Source organism: Somniosus microcephalus, chromosome 4 (assembly GCF_052327205.1).
Source record: "Somniosus microcephalus isolate GS21.2 chromosome 4, FLI_Smic_1.0, whole genome shotgun sequence".
NCBI classification, from domain to species: Eukaryota; Metazoa; Chordata; class Chondrichthyes; order Squaliformes; family Somniosidae; genus Somniosus; species Somniosus microcephalus.
In genome coordinates this window covers 27,230,354-27,248,989 of record NC_140990.1, presented here as the reverse complement: position 1 = coordinate 27,248,989, position 18,636 = coordinate 27,230,354, and the positions used below count along the sequence as shown (strand labels likewise).

The following is an 18,636-nucleotide window of genomic DNA, read 5'->3' as shown; positions in this document are numbered from 1 at the left end:
ATCCCAGAGGGTGCGATGCTGCAAAATATAACTGGCTCAAATTCTGAAGGGATGGACAGCACGAGAAACAGGGACACCGAGATCTGATTGTGGGGCGTTTGTTTGTCTGAAATGGGAACTTTTTGATTCCCCGCAGCGGGACGAAATTTGCTGAAGTGACTTTGAGAAATTCTGTCATGAAAGAGCTTCACTCTGTCTCTAACCCGTGGTGTATCTGAGCTGGGAGCGCTGGCTGTGCAAGCCTTGGGCCCGAGACGGGCAAATATCCTGCTTCAGATAAACAGTCGTCCCCTTGGCAAAAATAGGAAACAAAATTAATTGAGCGGCTGTGTGTGTAACTGACGATTGGAAGAAAAGGCCTTTATTGGTTATTCAAGAACTGAAATGCAATCGAGAGATTCTCATTGACAAGAATTGACGGTGTCCATCAGATCAAGGGAAATGTTGACAAAACTGGGTTTACCGCTGGATTTATTAACCGTTCTGTTGATGATCTTCAGGGGGATCGCTTCATGTCCCACCACACAGGAGTAGGAAGCGCCGCTGGCCCACTCCTCCGCTGCAGTGGATAACAGGCTGTACATGAAGAAGGAACTGCTGCCGTTCTCCACCATCACCTCGGTGTTCTTGTAGTTGCCGGAATTCACAGGCTTGTCATTGACGGTCCACTTGACGAAGATCTCTCGGGGGGAGAAACCTCTCACTAAACAGGTGAGGGTGATGAACCTCTGAGCGGAGACTTCTTCTGCCGGGGGCAGGAGGACAGACACGGCCGGTTCCCGCAGATCTTTAGCTGCAGAACAATCATAATAAAGGTCAATAAACTAGAGAATTCCAGAGTCAGTGAAACCGGCGGTTAGATGTGAGAGAAATGTGCTCTGCACTGAATTTTAAAGGATTCCCTTTTCCCCTCTGTGTCCTGTCCGGTTTTCCAGCCCGGAGCAGAGGGGGATGCAATACTTCTCTCTGGGAGCTTGATGAGTTGGACTGGAAAATTATGTAGAATTTACCTCAGAGAAACAGACCATTCGGCCCAACTGCTCAATGCCGCTGTTTATGCTCCACACAAGCCTCCTCACGCCTTACTTCAGCTAACACTAATAACATATCCTTCTATTCCTTTTCCCCTCATGTACTTACCAGCTTCCCTTTAAATGCATCCTCTCTGGTCCCAGAGGGTTTAGTTAGTGGAATTACCCATTGAATTATCAGAGCGGTCCATTAAAACACTGAATAGAACGAACTGGCCCGTACACAAGCACCGGAAATAGTCACAGAGTCTCACTTATTGCTACAATCCCACCGCTCACCTTTTTCCTTGTGGATGGAATCTCTTATAGGAGTCGGCAGATCCTGATGGCTCACCACGCAGGTGAACTCATCCCCTCTCAGCCAGGCTTGTGTCGAGATGTCTAATTTGCTGATCACGCTGTTGGGAGCCTCTCCGGGTTGGACGGCAATCTCTGATTTCAAAATCTCCTTTTTCCGGGTCCAGGACACGTTGACTCCATAAGGAGCATTAGACACGATGCATGTTAAGGTCACCGTCGCCTCCAGTAAGACCTGTTCCAGTGACGGTTGTGGAAGAGTGATTTCTGGATCGCTGCATTGGATCTCATCTGTGAACAGAAATGAAAGTCAAGCAAAGTTTCATCTTCAGAATCAGGACACCAGTACTCAGCATTCAATCTCTCAGGGAAAATAAATCAAGTGCTTCCTGACATCACCCCTGAACGGCTCAGTTCTAACTTTAAGGTTACGCTCCTTGTTCTGGACTCCCGCACCAGAGGAAATAGTTTCTCTCTATCTCCCCTATTAATTCCATTTATCAACTTAAACACCTCAATTAGATCACCTCTTAATCTTCTATAATCAAAGGAATACAAGCCTATTCTATGCAACCTGCCCTCATAATTTAACCATTTCAGCCCCGGTACGATTCGGGTGAATTTGCGTTGCATCCCCTCTAAAGCCAGTATATCCATCCTGATATGCGGTGCCCATAATTGAACCTAGTTCTCTAAATAGGGTAGATTCCCTTTCTAGTAGTGGGTCCCTGGACAGTTACCAGTAAAGGGTTCCAGATACCTAATGCCGCTCCGAATATGATCAGCCAATCAGGATAAACCTGAGACCGAGGACACCTCATGTACTCTCTGACATCAGAGCAGAGGGAAATCTTCTTTGGTGAGGTTATGGAATCCTGAACCATGAGGAATCCTGATTCAGAAGATCGTGGGTTCAAGTCCCACTCCAGATACTTAAACACAAAATGTGAGATGACACACCCAGTCCAGTACTGAGGGAGCGCTGCACTGTCGGAGGTGCCGTCTTTCGAAGGAGACGTTAAACCGAGGCCCCGTCTGCCCTCTCAGTTGGACGAAAACGATCCCATGGCACTATTTCGAAGAAGAGCAGCAGAGTTCTCCCAGGTGTCCTGGCCAATATTCATCCCTCAACAAACATCACCAAATAATAAGATTATTTGATCATTATCACGTTGTTGTTTGTGGGACCTTACTGTCTGCAAATTGGCCGCCGCGATTTCTACATTACAACAGTGACCACATTTCAGGAAGTATTCCTTGGCGGAAAAGCGCTTTGGGAAAGGCGCTATGTAAAGGCATTTCTTTCTTTTATTTGATATTGGAAGAAAACACAAACAGCATGATTGTAAATTAGAAATAGAGCTTTCTCGGGGTAAACCTGAGACTAAGGACACCTCACTCACTGTCTGACATCACAGCTGAGGGAAACCTTTGTCGAAGTGCTGGAATCCTGAACCGTGAGGAACACTGAGTCGGCACTGACATCGGAAGGAAACACAAACTGTATGATTGGAAATTAGAAACAGTTCTGCGCTTTTTACTAATTCCAATAAAAGTCCTGACTGAGAGCAGCGCTCAGAATGATCTGGGATTTCCCAGGGTTGTGCCTCTTACCCTGAGATCTGGAGATGTTTCTGCTTTGGGTGACCCCTTGATGGGAGACCCGGCAGGTATAGACCGAGCCGGTGAACCACTCCCCGGCGGGGAATGTCAGCCGACTGGTCGCCGAGAAGTTCCCGTTCACTTCAAAGACGGGAGGGGTGACGAAACCCGAATCCATGAGTTGTCCATTCTTCAGCCAATTCACGGTCACTGACTTTGGACGGAAATCGATGATTGAACACACGGCGGTTGCAGACCTGCTGATGATGATTTCTTCACTGGAACTCAGGGTGAGGATCACAGTTGGATGATGTACCACAAGACCTGCAGGAACATACATTTTATTGGGATTATTTGTTGCAATCGAAACAATTAAGAACTGTAAAGTGGTTTTTTACATAGAATCTACAACACAGACACAGGCCAATCGGCCCAACAGGTTGGTGTTTATGCTCTATATGAGCCCCCTCTCTCCCTACTTCATCTCCCCATCAACATAACCTTCTATTCCTTTCTCCCTCCTGTACTTATCTGGACTCCCCTGAAACGCATCTCTGCTATTCGCCTCAACTATTCCATGTGGTAGCGAGTTCCACATTCTGCCCACTCTATGGGTAAAGAAGTTTCTCCTGAATTCCCTATTGGATTTATTAGTGATTATGTTATATTTATGGCCCCTAGTATCGGGCTCCTCCTCAAGCAGAAATATTGTCTCTACATCTAACCTTTCAAACCCCTTCATAATTCTAAATACCTCTATTCGGTCATCCCTTGAGAAAAGATCCCAAGCCCGGTCAATCATTCTTGACAGTTACAATTTTTCAGTTCTGGTATCGTCCTTGTAAATCTTTTTTTGCACTTCTCCAGTGCCTCTGTATCATTCTTGTAACATGGAAACCAGACCTATGGACAGTACAGTAAGTGTGATATGGAGACCAGACCTGTACACAGTACACTAAGTGTGATATGGAGACCAGACCTGTACACAGTACACTAAGTGTGATATGGAGACCAGACCTGTACACAGTACACTAAGTGTGATTATGGAGACCAGACCTGTACACAGTACACTAAGTGTGATATGGACACCAGACCTGTACTCAATACACTAAGTGTGATACGGAAAACAGGCCTGTACACAGTGCTCTATGTCTGGTCTAACCAAAGTTGTATAGAAGTTGAACATAACTTCCCTGCTTCTCACAGTTTCTCCCTGTACCCCACAAAACTAACCTGGCATTTTGACGCTCAAGTCCGACCCACTTTGTCGAACCTGGCAGTAGATTGTGCTGCTGCCCACCTCTGACTCAGTGATGGTTAACTGGCTGCTCCGGGTGTAGGTTCCCTTCTTGTTGAACACTGACGGGTAGGTCTTCAATCCAGTGGTGATCGGCTCTTTATCTTTCCTCCAGGAAAGGCTGGTGATTTCCGGGAAGTAGTCCATCGCCAGACAGCCGTACGTGACGGGGCCGCCGGTGTTGGGTTGTTCACAGGAGGAGAGCAGGGCGTAGAGGGTGGGAGGAGACTGTGTCGCTGGGAAAGAATGACCCATTGAACAAGTTAGACTCTGTAATCCGTGCTTATAACATAACCAAACAACTCGAAATGTGACTACAGGATGAACTAATTCCATTACTTGCCGATCGAAACCGAGATCAGCATTTGAGTTTCTGTGAGTTTTGAGACCCGACGTGAAACGCCTTCATGTAACTCCAGTTTTGTACATAAGAAAAGTCAGGAGTCTGAAAGGGGCATTCTGTCCATGAGGCCCCTTTATACCGAGTGAATGCCGGAATATTGTATTGTGACTTCCTCCAGCCCTTGATCCCCTGTTATGGAACACACCCCTCATTCCTCAACCACTTTCACGTTAGATTCTTTCACATTCTGTCCATGAGGCCCCTTTGTTCAGAGTGAATGCTGGAATATTGTATCGTGGACTTCCTCCAGCCCTGGATCCCCTGTTATGGAACACACCCCTCATTCCTCAACCACTTTCACATTAGATTCTTTCACATTCTGTCCACTGAGCTCCTCCCTACATCCTTTTGCTGTCAGCCTCTTATTATCAGCACAGAATCAGGCCATTCCATGATATCAAAGTATCGTCATCTCTCCATTGTAAGATGCTGCCTTAAAACCTACCTCTTTGACCAAGCTTTTGGTCAACTGTCAGAGTAACTACCAACCATACTAAAGAATGAAATTGATCTCTTTATGTGGCTCGGTGTCAGATTGTATCTGCTGACACCCTGTGAATCGTCTTGGGACGTTTTACTACGTTAAAGGCGCTATATAAACGCAAGTTCTTATTTTCAGGGGATTCACTTGTTTGAATAGCGGTGGGATTAGTTCTCCTAATCACACAACTCCTACAGCTAGAGTTACTATTTGTATTACCTTTAAAACAAATCCCAGCATGTTTATAGAGCATGACCAGAATTATAAAATAATACAGCTTTACAGCCAGAAGGAGGCCATTGGGCAAATCACGCCTCTGAAAGATCTCTCCACCAATCCCGTGCACCTTCCAATTCCCAATCATCTTGACAAATGTTCAATTTTATCGAGCTATTATGGAGTCTGCATGCAGCCCTCTTTCTGACAGGACATCTCATGTCCAACAATCCCCTGTGTAGAAAAGTAGAATAAGCTTTCCCTTCATTCTGTTGCTGCTGATTTTCAGTCAGTGCCATTTACTCACCAACTCACCGACCCGGGAAATATGTTTCCCGAATCCATTCATAAAACCCGTCAGAATTGCAAACCACCTCTTTCAGACCTCATCTAAATCTTTTTTTCCCATGGCAATAAAGGACGTTTACAATAAATGGTTGAAGTTTCGTTTAAAATGTGAACGGAATAATTCAGCACACAGATTTGAATAGGGAACTTTTGCACAGCCTGGTTTCTGAGATTCAAGCTTTAGATGAATCGGGATTGATTCTAGTCTCTCTCCTTCTCAGAATTGGAGGAAGAGCGATGCAGTGTGACTTGTGCTCTATCCCATTCTACTGAATGGATGTCTCCTGACTTTCCTCCTCTTAATGACTCAAATAAATAAACCGAATTAAATACAATTCCCAAAGCCGATTATGTGGAATGATGCTCTTTAAATGCTCCATTTCATTTTCCAAATTACTTTCCAACCTCCCACCAGTGAGAACAGGCGCTGCTTTCTGGGTCGTTACAGTCACTTCTTGTTGCTGTTTGTACCGAACATAATCTAAATCATCGGGACAGGTTTCTACTCTAAATATCTAATATTGGCAATGCTTAAACATTATAAATCGTTCGATTATCAGCGGGTTCTATGCAAGGAAGGACAAACAATAACTCATGTGCTGACTGCTGATATGGCCAACTCTCGCTTCTGGTTTGTGCGGATAACTCAAACACCTGCGGCTTATTGGTCAGATACTGACAGCTCAGTCTACAGTGTGAAGTAACAGAGAGGGTTGATGATGGTGTTGCAGAAGTCGTTGTACACATAGACTTTCAAATGGCATTTCATAAGATATCTCATAAAGACTTATTCGTAAAATAGAAGCATATGGGATTAAAGGAATGGAGGTAACTTGAGAACGTAATTGGCTGTGGGAGAGGGGGCAGAGATTAGTGGTGGCGGGTGTTTTTCTTACTGGAGAGAAGTGTGCAGTAGGATGCCCCTTGGGTCGATATTAGGACCATTGCTTTTCCTGTTTTATATAAAAATTACCTGGACTTGTTTATAGGGAGTACAGTATCCAAGATCACAGAAGATGCAAAACTTGGCAACGTAGTAACTCTTGAGCAGGATAGCAGTGGACTTCAAGAGGATATAGAGAGACTGAGGAAATGGGCAGACATGTGGCTGATACAATTTAATGCAGATAAGTGTCAAGTGATGCACTTTGAGGGGGTGCAAGAGCAGAGGGACCTGGGGTGCATAATCTCAAATCTTTGAAGGTGGCAGGGCAGGTTGATCAGGTGGTTACGGAAGTGTGTGGGGTACTTGCCACTGCAAAAGGGGCCTTGAATACAGAAACAAGGAAGTCCTGCTAAACCTTTACAAATCACAGGTTAGGCATCAGGTGGAGTAGTGTATACAATTCTGACCATCAAAATTTGGAAGGATGACAAGGCCTTGGAGAGGGTACAGAGGAGGTTGACCAGAATGATACCAGGGATGAGAGAATTTAGTTATGTGGAGAGATTGGAGAAACTGGGATTGTTCCTTGGTGCAGTGCAAGTTAAGGAGAGACGTAATAGATGTAATCAAAATTGTGAGAGGTTTTGTCAGAGCAAGTCGGGAGACACGGTTTCCTCTGGCGAGTAGGTCGGTAACCAAAGGTCACAGATTTAAAATAATTGGTAAAATAACTAGAGGGGAAATGAGGGTAATTTTTTCAAACAGCGGGTTGTTAAGTTCTGGAATGCACAAGGCAACTGGACATGTATCTGAAGAGGACTCATTTGCAGGGTTACGCGGGAAAAGCTGGGACGTGATTGGACAGTTCTTTCAGAGCCAGCACAGGCAAGCCGGGCCGAATGGCCCCTTCTGTGCTCTGAGATTCTGTGATTCTACACGGCTCAGCGGAATTAGTTCTTCCCGATTGAATGGAAGGAAACGCTTCATAACGTTGAACACCTCTATCAGATCTATTTTATTGTTGTTTATAATGCAAGAGGATGTTTAACATAAAGGAACTGAGGAATTCGACTCAAATGATTGAATTGGACCCCTTCACAGAGACTTAAAGCTTATTGTGAATGACGATTCATCGCACGCTGACTGTGTCTCTTTAAATGTTTCACAGAGGTGCGGCTCAGTGACTGTGAGCCTTGTGCTGCGATCCAGTCCAATAGCTGCACCGCACCCGTGATGTCCCTGCTGGTTACCTTTTTAAAAACAATTGAACGAAATAATGGTTTCAAACATAAGGTTCCCATGATGGTTATTTGGAGCGGGAGGCTCGAGAGTCTCCATTTAAATTGTCAAAATAACGTCCGCCCTCACATCAGATCAGAATAGGCGCTGCTTTCTGGAGCGTTACCGTCACTTCCTGAAACTGATTGTTCTGAAAATGAGCTCAAGATCAGGCCAATTTCATTCAATCATTATCTGATACTCAAAATGTTTAAAGTTTATTAATTCATTAAAATTGGGTAGTTATTTATTGCAATAAAGTTAAACTCATTTAATGCGCGGTTCTTTCAACGGAGCAATGGGAAGTTGTATTTTTATATATCTGTCTCGAGAACTCACACTTTATTAGTTGGATGAATATTAAGGTTCCTTGAACAACACGGGACAAAGTACTCTCAGGTCTGTTAAAGTACAGATAATATAGAGTAAAGTTCTTTCTGCACTGCCCTGCCATACGCTGAAGGGTCAGGTATAGCAAGGAATTGATTCCGAGGTAAGCCAAGTCTACACTCGTAAATACAATGTACATTCTCCTTGTACACTGCCCCATCAAACACTCCCAGGACAGGTACAGCACGGGTTAGATACAGAGTAAAGCTCCCTCTACACTGTCCCATCAAACACTCCCAGGACAGGTACAGCACATGTTAGATACAGAGTAAAGCTCCCTCTAAACTGCCCCATCAAACACTCCCAGGACAGGTACAGCATGTGTTAGATACAGAGTAAAGCTCCCTCTACACTGTCCCATCAAACACTCCCAGGGTAGGTACAGCACGGGTTAGATGCAGAGTAAAGCTTCCTCTACACTGTCCCATCAAACACTCCCAGGGCAGGTACAGCATGGGTTAGATACTGTGTAAAGCTCCCTCTACACTGTCCCATCAAACATTCCCGGGGTAGGTACAGCACGGGTTAGATACAGAATAAAGCTCCCTCTACACTGTCCCATCAGACACTCCCAGGGTAGGTACAGCACGGGTTAGATACAGAGTAAAGCTCCCTCTACACTGTCCCATCAAACACTCCCAGGGCAGGTACAACATGGGTTAGATACAGAGTAAAGCTCCCTCTACACTGTCCCATCAAACACTCCCAGGGCAGGTACAGCATGGGTTAGATACAGCGTAAAGCTCCCTCTACACTGTCCCATCAAACACTCCCAGGGCAGGTACAGCACGGGTTAAATACAGAGTAAAGCTCCCTCTACACTGCCTCATCAAACACTCCCAGGGCAGGTACAGCAAGGGTAAGATACAGAGTAAAGCTCCCTCTACAGTGTCCCATCAAACACTCCCAGGGCAGGTACAGCACGGGTTAGATACAGAGTAAAGCTCACTCTACACTGACCCATCAAACACTCCCAGGGTAACTCCAGCGCAAGTTAGATACAGATATTATTAATTTGAAAAACGTTCTTTGACTTCCAACCATTTCTCCCTCCCTATCTACAATCTTTCAAACCGAGTAAGATTTAGTTTCCCTGTATCTAGTTTACTGAAATAATGCACATTCCAGGGTAATTTGCTGCATATAACAGGGAGTCCGTGACAAAGCAAGAATTTAACAAACCAGGAGACATTTACATTGAAAACCGATTACCCACTGGTTTAATATAATTTCATAGTTAAATATAACCTGTAAATTGATCGAGGCAAAACACAAACATAATTCATTAAAATCTGCGGCGACACCTTCTCAAGCTGAGCACAGCTGAGTAAGACATGTATTGTTTCTAAATTAATTTTAGACACAATTTAAAATTCTCTCCAACCCTTGAGATTTTGCAGTAACTGTAATCCTGTCCAGTATACAACGCAACTGTGGGATGTCATTTATGTTTAATAAATTCGCACTGATGTTAAACTCTATGTTATTATTGATGTTAGCTGGTGTTATGCTGCATTATAATAAGATTAGTTAATATTAATTTTAATCTTGTTTCTACCTGGTAACGTGAACTAATAGGGTTTCAATTTCATTAAAATGGCATTTATCAATATTAAAATATTAAAATAATAATAATGGATAAAGACATTCAGACAAATATATTATTTTTACTTCAACCAAATCACATTTGAATAAGTTAAAATGGTCACTAACTGCTAATACATTCCCGCTCTCTATCTACACACTTGTAAACTCTGCATGTTTCTGAACTCTCTGATACAACATTATCTCCATCATTTTCAGAGTGGATTTCACATGATGGATTTAGGAGTGGACTATTTTAAATAGTTCAAAGTCTGGCCGTGGTCACATCTCACTAACAATCAATGGGCTGTAACACCGTGTGTTTACTAAAGCAGGGCTCTCGAGTTTAAACATTGTCCTCAATCTTAACTAGAAAAAACTATTTTCATGAAATAAAAGACAACCGGCCAGTTTGCAGTCAGTAACAGAACCGCCGCTATTTAATAACACAGACAAATATTTTATATTTTACTCCAGTAATTCACACAATGCCCGTAAATTAATTATTAAATATATTCTGCTATTTATTGAAAATCAGTCCCAGTATGATCAGTGTAAAACTGGCGGAGAACAAATCAATCAGACCATCTACGGCACTGAAATTTAATGAGCAAATGGAGGAGAGATTTTGTTGATCAATTTAACATTATTGAGAATTAAGCATAACTCTCAGATGAAATCTTTCCACTGTCTATAATTCTGTACCGTATAGAGCACAGCAATGGGAGACAGGAAGTTGTTATTAAATTCAAAACTAATAATAATATTTTGTAATTAGTTTAATCTGATTGAATGTCAGTGGGTTATTTGTCTGTCTCCAGCTTTATGCAGTCTGCACCTTCCTTGAATTTAAATAGAATCATATGAACAATTCTTTGACTGCCAGCGTATGATCAGCCTGAGATCTTACAAACTGTCTAAGATTAGTTTAGTGACAATTGTCTCGCTATCAAACAACAGATAATATTGAAGGAATAATATGGTTTCCGCTGCACAGAAATAATTTAATAACCCGGCAGATTTATTACATTTACAAACTGCAATTTACAACTCGCATTTAATGCATAATTATATACAGTCTGTCAGTCATCTATGTAAAACAGGGAGATAACAATTAATATCAAATCCTCAGTAAACTGAAGACTGTGGTGGAATCAGTCTGCTGTTATTAAAATAATTTCAGACACCATCAGAAATTGTCTCCAGCCTCTAACATTCTCCGCTCACGTTAATTGTGACCAGTGCTCAGCAGCATTGTGGAAGGAGAATAAAGTTTAATACATTAATATTAATACAACAGCATATTTCGTGATATTGGGCAGTATTACCGCATTCTAATCGTTTGAGTTATGTTAATTTAACTCTCCTTCAACCTGCAAATTGTTAATTATATAATTCCTAATAACAGTAACATTTCACCTATTAAATGTGAGCACTGTAAACCATAGATTAATAGTTGAATCTGTAATTCTCACTTAAACAAACAGTGCATTGAATTATTTTTAATGATTTTTTATTTATAACACCTGCTTGATGATTGCCTTCAATCATCTTTCGAACAGTTTAAAGAGAACTGAAAACCTGCAGCAGTTCGGTGTCACCGAGATTAAACATTGCAGAAACGCCAAACAGTTTCACAAACTTTAGTTATTCAAAGTAGCCCAGACACACACTCCCCTCCGCAGATAAGCAGCAAATCACATCATTGAGGGGCTGAATCCCGCAACAGAACGTGTTGTGGAGAAGCAGCTTAATTCTCTAAACCCTTTCAGCAGAATCAAACGTAACATTGCAAAAAAATCTGAATAAATAATAGAGCGAACGCTTCTATCACTGAACGAATTCCTTATTGAAATAAACATAAATAATGACAGCAGAATTGTGGTTAGACGGATCATGTTTAATAAATTAACATTGAAATGGCACATTGTTGTAATATTGCGGGATATTACTACATTATAATGATTTAATTTATATTCATTTAAATCTGATTCAGGCTAAAAAAATATTAATTATGTAGTTATAAATTGCAGTAACATTAGTTTAATAGATGATTTTTTGAGCACTAAAGCTTCCTGTTTTCTGCCTACAATCTTATTTCAAACACATTTAAACACAATGTTTACATTTGGTCAAAAAACCTGCAACCATTAGACTTCACCGAGACTAAACATTGTAGAAACGCCAAACAGTTCAACAACCGTTGGGTATTTAAAGTAACCCAGTCACACAGTCTCATCAGCAGATAAACACCAAATCACTTCAATCAGGGGCTCAATCCCTCAACAACACTTTTTTCTGAAGCTACTGTTTAAATCTATTATCCCTTTGCAGCAGATCAAATAAAGCAGTGCAAAAATTCCCGCCACAACATCCATCGAACCCAAGCTTCAGTGAATGAATGAATTACAGAAATAAACAGAAATATAACATAAAAGCACAAATACAACCTTTACTGAAAGAGTGAATGTTTCTTACCCACAGTCACCGTCACCATGGTGCCTTGTCCCCACAAGCCCACGACGCCACAGTGTTACACTCCCCGGGCTGGGTCACACAATAACCGGCTCTGCGTAAAACAGACAGAAATCCATTAGGTTAAATATTCTCATCCCAGAAACAAAGTAAAGTCACGATGGATCTTCATAAAATGATACATGTGTCAATGGATGCTTTTCACTCTTTATAAAATGCCCTGATGTTTTATATTTCACAGAGTAACCCGTGAACAGTTATTGAAATCACCAACTGACAAATTATTAATTATCACAGTTTATTCATCTTAAACTGTGTTAGTAGACAGTGCTGGACACATAGGACTTCGCTGCATCTACAGCTGTATTGTGATAGCGAGCACTGACCCAGACTCACTCAATTAGTGCTGAGGGTTTTTGTATTGACAGTAACGGCTGTGCCACCCAATACCCACTATAGTGCCACAGTGACAGGAACCCGCACAAATACTGCATTCACTCCCTGCTCAGTACCGCCTCTCAACATTCACTTCAAATAGACATTCACTTCTGATCTGGTTTAGAATTTATCCAACAGTTTACACAATGTAACAGAAAGTGAACACAGTCCCAACCCACTCCCTCCAGGTATGAATCACATTGAAACGAGCATTAAATCCAGCTCTGCTAGTTCTGACACTGAACAGTAAACATGAGCATGGCCACAACCTCTCCTCAGTACATCGGTTACTGTGCTAGATTTTTACCATTGAATTTTCAGTGTGTTAATTTAGTGAGAAGCGGCGTGTGGTGTGGTTCTGAACAATGTGTTAAGATCCCATTTAATACAATTACTGACCGTCAGATTATGATGGAAGTTGTTAAATCTCCCCATGTTCTGTTCTTGTACGGGTCCAGCCCTGGTTCCTCTCGCTGTGGTCTCTTGCACAGTAATAGATGGCGGTGTCTTCCGTCCTCAGGTTCTTCATGTCCAAAGCGAAGATGTTGTTTGAATTGTCTTTGGACGCAGTAAAACGGCTCTGAATTCCTGGGGCGTAGTCATTGCTTGATGAAGTGTAATAGTGAGCCAGCCACTCCAGCCCCTGTCCGGGAACCTGCCGGACCCAGTGCATGCCATAGTCAGCAAGATTGAACCCGCTGGTTTTACAGGTCAGTCTCAGGGAGCCTCCGGGTCTCCTGGTCTCTGCCTCTGGCTGAGTCAACACGACATCCGACTGGACACCTGTAAAAACAATCAAAAACCCCGAGGATTAATCCTGGAGAAATGATTCCTGACTCTGTAACATTCCAGAGAGAGACTAACACTGAGACAGTAACAGTGAGAGATTGGACAATAAAAACTACTCACCCGATAAGAAAGCCAGCAACAGACTGAGAGAAATCGCCGACCTCATCCTCCTGGCAATGTGTGGGAAATGGTTTTGACAAGAACTCACTGAGCAAACCCGCTCCCGGACTGTTGTATTGCGGTCCCAGTGACCGGCAGTTAAATACCCGGTAGAAGGGGGCGAGGTTACAGGCGCCGCCTATTGATTCCCTGATAGAGGCGGCTACTGGATCCACGTCACACCGTCCACATCATCAACAGAATGGACTCATATCTGGACTGTCAATGAAATCCCTTTATTTCCTCACTCCTTCACAGCGGATGTGAATCTCTAATATTAAATTACATTATCAGGGTCTAAAGAGACTGCCAGTATGCGTTACTCCATCTCCCGCTATCCATCCCTTCACTCTGTACCAATAAAGCATCCCCTATATTATGAATCACTTTAGTTCTATGTATCTGAATGCGGGAGGTGGGTAATGTGATTCTATTTACAATGTGGATGGCGATAGCTACACGACTTGGTCCGGAGATGAGTAGAAACCCTTCACATTATACAAGTGTCTCTCATTGCATTTCTCTAACTGCCCCTGAGTCTGTGATCCTAAGACAGTCCTTTATAAAATTAGCTTTAAAATAAGTCCGCTTGCCTGATTATTAAGGAGTGATTTGACGCAGATACAGAAGAATGTGTGGCCCGCCCGCTTTAGATCAGCTTTTGGTAAAGAGAAGCTGGTGAATCAGAACCAATAACGCGATCAGCAAACCCCGGCATCCAAATCCTTGCAGCGAACTTTAATAGCGCCCGACTGTGTAACATACACTGGTATCAGGAACACAGTGTAACAGGACATAGCGGTATGTTAGTGAATATCACAAGATATCTCCCGCTGAAACAGATCACAAACTGGGCATTTCTCTGGCCACTGATAGCCGGGCTCTGAGAGGGGTTGTTTAGGAATCAAAATCAGCACAAATTAAACTGCACAGTGCGCGGCTGCTAATTGGTAATAAGAGAGCCCTTAGTTTCAATCAGGCTCACAACTGTGAGAATATTCAAGGAAATGCAGCGGTTTCGAGGCAATTTCACTCGTTGCTTTATTTACTTTGCGATTCCCACTGATCTCATTACAGCGTGGGTGTGGAGTCATTAACATCTCTCTCCAGCTCTCCGTGCAGTGCTGAATAAACCGACTGAATTATACAGAACTAGCTGAAGTGCCCGGCGGTGCCGAGGGTCTTTTGAGGGCATGTTGTTGTTGGAAGAGAGAGAGAGAGCGACTGGGGGGAAGAGAGAGAGCGACTGGGGGGAAGAGAGAGAGCGACTGGGGGGAAGAGAGAAAGCGACTGGGGGGAAGAGAGAGCAACTGGGGGGAAGAGAGCGAGCGACTGGGGGGAAGAGAGAGAGCAACTGGGGGGAAGAGAGAGAGCGAATGGGGGGAAGAGAGAGAGCGACTGGGGGGTAAGAGAGAGAGTAACGGGGGGAAGAGAGAGAGCGACTGGGGGGAAGAGAGAGTGTCTGGGGGGGAAGAGAGAGAACGACTGGGGGGGAAGAGAGAGAGCGACTGGGGGGAAGAGAGCGAGCGAATGGGGGGAAGAGAGAGAGTGACAGGGGAAGGGGAGGCGGGGGAGGAAAGGAGGAGGGGGAGGAAAGGGGGAGGGGAAGGAAAGGGGAAGGGAGGGGGTGGGAAGGGGGAGGGGGAGGAGGGGGGAGGAAGGGGGAGGGGAGGGGAGGAGGGGAGGAAAGTGGGTGGGGGAGGGGAGGGGGAGGAAAAGGGGAGGGGGAGGAAAGGTGGAGGGGGAGGAAACGGGGAGAGGGGAGGAAAGGGGGAGTGGGGAGGAAAGGGGGAGGGGGAGGAAAGGGGGGAGGAAACGGGGAGGGGGAGCGGGGTAGGAAAGGGGAGGTGGGAGGAAAGGGGGTGGGGGGAGGAAAGGGGGAGGAAAGGGGGAGGGGGAAGAAGGGGCAGCGGGGGAAGAAGGGGAGGGGGAAACGGGGAGGAGGGAAGAAGGGGGAAGAAGGGGGAGGGGGAAGTAGGGGGAGGGGGGAAGAAGGAGGAGGGGGAAGAAGGGGGAGGGGGGAAGAAGGTGGAGGGGGGAAGAAGGGGGAGGGGGGAAGAAGGGGGAGGGGGAGAAGGGGGAGGGGGAAGAAGGTGGAGGAGGGAAGAAGGGGGAGGGGGGAAGAAGGGGGAGGGGGAGAAGGGGGAGGGGGGAAGCAGGGGCAGGGGGAAGAAGGGGAGAGAGGGAGGGGGGAAGGGGGGAAGAAGGGGGAGGGGGAGGAGGGAAGAAGGTGGCGGGGGAGGGGGAGGGGGAGGCGGGAAGAAGGGGAGGGGGAGGGGGAAGAATGGGGAGGGGGAGGGGGTGGGGGGGAAGAAGGGGGAGGGGGGAGGGGGAGGAGGGTAAGAAGGGTGGGAAGAAGGGGGAGGGGGGAAGAAGCGGGAGGGGGGAAGAAGGGGGAGGGGGGAATAAGGGGGAGGGGAAAGAAGGGGGAGGGCGGAGGGTGAAGAAGGGGGAGGGGGGAGGGGGTAAGAAGGGGGCGGGTGGCAGAAGTGGAGGGGGAGGGGGAAGAAGGGTGGAGGGGGGAAGAAGGGGGAGGGGGAAGAAGTGGGAGGGCGGAGGGGGGAAGAAGGGGGAGGGGGGAGGTGGGAAGGAGGCGGGAGGGGGAAGAAGGGGGAGGGGAGGGGGAAGAAGGGGAAGGGGGAAGGATAGGGAGGGGGGCAGAAGGGGAGGGGGAGGGGGAAGAATGGGGAGGGGGAGGGGGGAAGAAGTGGGGGGGGAAGAAGGGGAGGGGGAGGGGGAGGGGTGGAGGGGGAAGAAGTGGGATGGGGAGGGGGAGGAGGGGGGAGGGGGAAGAAGGGGAGGGGAAGGGGGGAAGAAGGGGGAGGGGCAAGAAGGGGGGGAAGAAGGGGGAGGGGGAAGAAGGGGGAGGGGGAGGGGGAGGGGGGAAGAAGGGGAGGGGTGAGGGGGGAAGAAGGGGGAGGGGGAGGGGGGAAGAAGAGGGAGGGGGAGGGGAAGAAGGGGGAGGGGGGAAGCAGGGGGAGGGAGGTGGGGGGAAGCAGGGGGAGGGGGAAGAAGGGGGAGGGGGGAAGAAGGGGGAAGGGGAGGGGGCAGAAGGGGGGTGGGGTGGGGGGAAGCATGGGGAGGGGGAGGGGAAGAGGGGGGAGCGGGGAGCGGGGAGGGGGGAAGAAGGGTGAGGGGGGAGGGGGGAAGAAGGTGAAGGGGAGGGGGAAGAAGGGTGAGGGTGAGGGGTGAGGGGGGAAGGAAGGAGAGAGGGAAGAAGGGGGAGGGGAAGAAGGCGGAGGGGGGAGGGGGGTAGAAGGGGGGTTGGGGGGAAGAAGGGGAGGGGGGAGGGGAAAGAAGGGGGAGGGGGAGGGGGAGAGCGGACGAAGGGGGAGAGGGAAGAAGTGGGAGGGGGAAGAAGGCGGGGGGAGGGGGGAGTAGGGGGAGGGGGAGAGGGGAAGAAGCGGAGGGGGGAGGGGGGAAGAAGGGGGAGGGGGGAGGGGGGAAGAAGGGTGAGGGGGGAGGGGGAAGAAGGGGGGAGGGGGAAGAAGGGGAAGGGGGAGGGGGGAAGAATGTGGAGCGGGGGAGGGGGAAGAAGGGGGAGGAGGGGGGGAGAATGGGGAGAGGGGGGGAGGGGGGAAGAAAGGGGAGGGGGGAAGAATGGGGAAGGGGGAAGGAGGGGGGGAGGGGAAGAGGGGGGAGGAGAGCGCCCTGTCAGCCCGAGCCCCGCCCCCCCGAGCCCCGCCCCCAGCCTCCCCGAGCCCCGCCCCCCGATCTCCCGAGACCCGATCTCCCGAGGCCCGATCTCCCGAGCCCCGCCCCCCCGATCTCCTGAGCCCCGATCTCCCGAGGCCCGATCTCCCGAGCCCCGCCCCCCGATCTCCCAAGCCCCGCCCCCCGCCCTCCCGAACCCCGATCTCCCGAGGCCCGATCTCCTGAGCCCTGCCACCCGCCCTCCCGAGCCCCGATCTCCCGAGGCCCGATCTGCCAAGCCCTGCCTCCCGATCTCCCGAGCCCCGCCCCCCGATCTCCCGAGCCCCGCCCCCCCATCTCCCAAGGCTCCCCCCCCGATCTCCCGAGGCCTGATCTCCCGAGCCCCGCCCCCCCCCGAGCCCCGGTCTGCCGAAACCCGATCTCCCGAGCCCCGCCCCCCCCGCCCGAGCCGGCTTCAAGAGCAGAGAGAGAGACGCCGCCGCGCAACCTACCGCGTGACGCCCTGCCAGACTCAAGTCGCGCGCGCTGACTCCTGCCCCACCCGCCTTTACTAAGATGGCAGCGGTGGTGATGCTCGGCTCAGTTACGCCCCCTCCAGCCTTCACAAAGATGGCATCGATCGTGAGCCGCTTGTTGAGTGCGACGGGAGGTGCTTAGCTCGGGTTTGGCTGGGCAACAGAGGCCCAGGCTTACAGGCCTGGAAAAACGGTGAAAGGTAGGAAAATTCTAGATGTTGGAGAAAAGATTTACAAATTAATTCACTTTTTTTAAAAACAATTTGTGTTTTAAAAGCAACTTTTTTTTTGCTGGAAATGTAGATTTGAAAAGAAACACGCAGAAAGTGGGAAAAAGAAATGAACAGTTTGGAATCAAGATGGCGGCCACTCACCTCGGTTCAGAATGATAAGGCCCGCCCACACACGCACCGATTGGTCAACCATCAGGTCACTGAACTGTGGGATTGGTCAATCATCATGTCACTCAACTGTAGGATGGCCCGCCTGCACACACAATTAACCCGCCCCCAATCGATGCTCATGAGTGTAATTTTGAACGTCTTTTGGATACCATTGGCACAATTTTTGTCTGGCCGTCAGCACAATTTTTGTCCGAGCAAAAAGTAAATATGCCTACAAGAGTCCCCTAATGATGAGCTTTCCTTTGATATAATATTTAAATAAAGGAAACTACGATGGTCTGAGGAGTGAGTTGGGTAGGATTGAGTGGGGAATGGCGCTCAAAGGGTTGACGGTGGATAGGCAATGGCAAACATTCAAAGACCAAATGGATGAGCTACAGAATTTGTTC

The 18,636-nt window shown here is 47.3% G+C and overlaps 1 pseudogene across 1 annotated transcript; it reads right to left on the bottom strand.

The window, feature by feature from the left end:
• Positions 1 to 354: 354 nt before the first annotated feature.
• Positions 355 to 13,730, bottom strand: LOC147118451 (Ig heavy chain C region, secreted form-like; annotated as a pseudogene). The gene is made up of 8 exons (XR_015077819.1): positions 13,636 to 13,730; positions 13,216 to 13,509; positions 12,801 to 12,803; positions 12,292 to 12,360; positions 4,164 to 4,463; positions 2,943 to 3,254; positions 1,311 to 1,619; positions 355 to 793 (listed from the first exon to the last, which is right to left on the bottom strand). The product of XR_015077819.1 is annotated as an Ig heavy chain C region, secreted form-like (transcript).
• Between the last annotated feature and the right edge of the window lie 4,906 nt (positions 13,731 to 18,636).